Consider the following 4,140-nt stretch of genomic DNA (forward strand, 5'->3'; position numbering starts at 1 on the left):
CACAAGCTGGAATCAAGACTGCTGGGAGAAATATCAATAACCTCAGATATGCAGATGACACTACCCTTACAGCAGAAAGTGAAGAGGAACTAAAAACCCTCTTGATTAAAGTGAAAGAGGAGAGTGAAAAAGCTGGCTTAAAACTCAACATTCAGAAAACTAAGATCATGGCATCTGGTCCCATCACTTCATGGCAAATAGATGGGGCAAACAGTGGAAACAGTGTCAGACTTTATTTTCTGGGGCTCCAAAATCACTGCAGATGGTGACTTCAGCCATGAAATTAAAAGACACTTGTTCCTTGGAAGAAAAGCTATGACCAACCTAGACAGCATATTAAAAAGAAGAGACATTAGTTTGCCAACAAAGATCCATCTAGCCAAAGCTATGGTTTTTCCAGTAGTCATGTATGGATGTGAGAGTTGGACTGTGAAGAAAGCTGAGCACCAAAGAACTGATGCTTTTGAATTGTGGTGTTGGAGAAGACTCTTGAGAGTCCCTTGGAAAACAAGGAGATCCAACCAGTCCATCCTAAAGGAAATCAGTCTTGAATATTCATTGGAAAGACTGATGCTAAAGCTGAAACTCCAATACTTTGGCCACCTGATGTGAAGAGCTGACTCATTTGAAAAGACCCTGATGCTGGCAAAGATTGAAGGTGGGAGGAGAAGGGGACGACAGAGGATGAGATGGTTGGATGTCATCACCGACTCAATGGACATGAGCTTGAGTAAACTCCGGGAGTTGGTGATAGACAGGGAAGTCTGGCGTGCTGCAGTCCTTGGGATCGCAAAGAGTTGGACATGACTGAGTGACTGAACTGAACTGAATCATATAGAACATAGATTCAAATCCAGGCCAGATTAATTTCAAAGTGTTTCCAATGATCAGTTTTCTACACGGTTGCCAGAAAAATATGTAAACTTTCTGAAATATCAACACGATCATGTCCATCCCCACAAATCACAGTCCGCTGGCCCCATGATGCTCCTGGGAACTGAGCCTCTCAATGTGGCAGACAGCACCCCAAGTGCCCTCACTCCTGCAAACCTACCTTGTCTCTGGTCATTACCCACTTGCCTTGACCCAAGGTCTGAGTTCAGGTATTTTCCCATTTCTCTATTCCTCCAGATGTGTCCAGCCTCCAGGCTTTCACACAGGCTTTTTCTCCTGCTTTCTTCCCTTTTTTCCTCTATTGGCCAACTGTTCTCTCCTTCCCACCGTGGACTTCACCTCACACATGCCTTTCTTTGATGTCTTCCCTGGACCTTCAAGTACCACCTAGTCAACCCCTCCCCGTGGTCTCACAACAGGTCACATTTCCCACATAATATCATGTATTGCACTGTATTGTAACTGCATGTTGATTTAGCCTTAGACATCCCCTACCCAACACACACACACACACACCTGACTCAATTACCATTTGTTAAATAAATCTTGAATTATCACACCACAGGTTATTTTTACAAACAAGAGTTTAAAAAATTGACACTTACATTTGCCTTTTTTTAAAAAGAGGATTTACAGTGATCCTGATCGCAATACGGCTCTCTCTTGTTTTCTGATGTTTTCTTGAGAGAAGGAAAAGTGCAGCCACCAGTAGCATACTGGGAGTTACGTAAAACATCAGCATGCCCATGGGAGTGTGTAGCCCAGTGGACATCTCCATCACCTGGGTCGTGGCAGAAAAGCGAGATGGTGAACCTTCCATCCCTTTGCTTCAGGAAGGACCCAGAGAATCCATAACTATCAAAAGAACATTGATCTTTGTCGTGTCCTCCAGAGAGAAATCTCCCATGCTATCTGGTGTCAAACAAGCCTTGGGGTTAAGAAATTCTTCCTTTTGCTTAACATTAATAAGCCCATTCTTTTTGTATTCTTGGCAACAGAGAAAACACAGCCATCATCCTCTATGCCATGGCTCTTCTGAAGTCTGTGTTCAGCGCTGATGCTTCTCAAGTGACCCTGAAGCTTTTTCTCTCTAGGGTAAATCATTCCAGGTCTTTAGCCCTTCTTTGCTGGTCACTGAATGACTGTTTTGCTTTTCTATGAACTCTCTCCACATTCTCTGAATCCCATTGAGGGATGGAGAATCAGAGCTGGCCCAGCTCCGTTACAGTTCTGATCTGTGCAGAGCAGTGTAGCAATTACCTCATGATACAGACATGCTTTTCATTTGCCACAGTTCTCTGCTTGCATTTTTTTTTTTTTTTTTCAATCAACAGAACTGCAGGGTTGTGACAATTCCTCCCGGTCAGCTGGCTATCCACTAAAGCTATACTTTTAATTTTCCAGCCAACTGCCTTTGAGTGGCTGGCACCTTGCCTTTGAACATGTTCCCTTTTCAACTCCAAGTGCATAATCCTGAATTTTTTTTTGCTGAACTGCATCCGGTCTATGTCCCATTATTTCAGTTGATCAGCATTGCCTTCTAGGACCACTGTAGCCTGCAGAGATCTTTCCGTTTGTGACACTTCAGGGTTTGGGTGTTTCGTTGCCTGCTTTGCATTTTCTGTTGATCAGTGCATTAGTCAGATTACATTAAATTAAACTGCTATAACAAATCATCTCCAAATCTCAATGACTTAAAACCAGAGTTTTGAGTTCTCTTTTCCACTCATACTACATTTCCTACACTGGTCATCAGAGGGACTCTGACCATCAGAGTCACTCCGTGGTCCAGGTTGGTCCATTTTGTTGTGCCACCACCTCAACTCAAGGCTTCTAGGTTTGCTGGGGCAGGGTCACAGAGCATGGAGAATGGAGGTATTTGGCATGTTTATTCCATCTAGAAGTGATACAGATTGCTTATGCTACCATTTCTTTGACACAAGCAAGTCATGTTCTTGTGACTCATTCCAAGGGCGATACATGCCCCAAAGCACAGAAGAACCAGAGAGAAATCCTGGTACTCACAGAAGGTCTCCCACAGTCAATGAGATCGCAGCTTTTCTAAACCCCTCAATCTTGTCCTTTATTTCTGCATGTATGCTCAGTCGCTCAGTTGTGTCTGACTCCTTGCGGCCCCAAGGACTGTAGCCCACCAGGCTCCTCTGTCCATGGAATTTTCCAGGCAAGAATACTGGAGTGGGCTGCCATTTCCTTCTCTAGGATATCTTCCCGATCCTGTGGTTGAACCCGTGTCTCTTGCGTCTCCTGCAGTGGCAGGTAGATTCTTTACCGTTAGCACCACCAGAATTTATTTCTGCATCATCCATAAATTCTTAGGGACTTTCAGATTCTGGATCTGTTTCTCTTCCACAAAAATAGAGGCATTTTTTTTTCCTCCCATGGTCTAGATTATAGATATTAGGTCCAACACCAGGTTCTGCAAAAAGCTACTAGCAGAATATCGAGGCTGAGTCACTGATAATGTTTTTTCTCTACAAATAGGAGTGCTGTGAAAGATAGAACTGTTAGGAAACTAGTCGCATGAACGTGTGAGAAACAACTCTCTCTCAGTCCACCAGATCTGCTGCTTAGTCAGACTTGCTATTATAACTTCATATTTTACAAAAAGTAGATAGAAGTGCAGACCATCCCCAGTGGTTTTTAAATCTAAATAAGACAAAGACAATCAAATCTAAATGCAGAAGTGAGCCTGCAGACAAAGGATTGTGGATTGGGAATCTGAGTTGCATTTAGCTTCTAGGGAGCTCTGTGACCTTGGGAAAGTCATTCCACCACATGAATCTCAGGCTCCAGCTCTTTCCTGGAATAGGGTGGGATTTGATTTGTGGCTCTCAGCTCTAGCTGTTAATCAGAATCCCCTGAAGAGCTTTTTACAAACAGATTCTTAAGCCTCTCCTGAACGTTCTAAATCATCTAGGGCAGGACCTGGAATCTATTCAGAGTTGAGGACATCATCTCTAATCTTTAAGTGTGAAGTACTCCACCACTGATGCTTTTGAACTGTGGTGTTGGAGAAGACCTGAGAGTCCCCTGGACAGCAAGGGGATCAAACCAGTCAACCCTATGGATGATGGTTGGATGGCATCACCAACTCGATGGACATGAGTTTGAGTAAATTCCGGGAGTTGGTGATGGACAGGGAAGCCTGGCGTGCTGCAGTCCTTGGGGTCGCAAAAAGTTGGACACAACTGAGCAACTGAACTGGACTGATGGATGAGAGTTGGA

The sequence above is a fragment of the Bison bison genome, unplaced genomic scaffold (assembly GCF_000754665.1).
Source record: "Bison bison bison isolate TAMUID 2011002044 unplaced genomic scaffold, Bison_UMD1.0 scf7180017864241, whole genome shotgun sequence".
In the NCBI taxonomy this organism is placed as follows: Eukaryota; Metazoa; Chordata; class Mammalia; order Artiodactyla; family Bovidae; genus Bison; species Bison bison.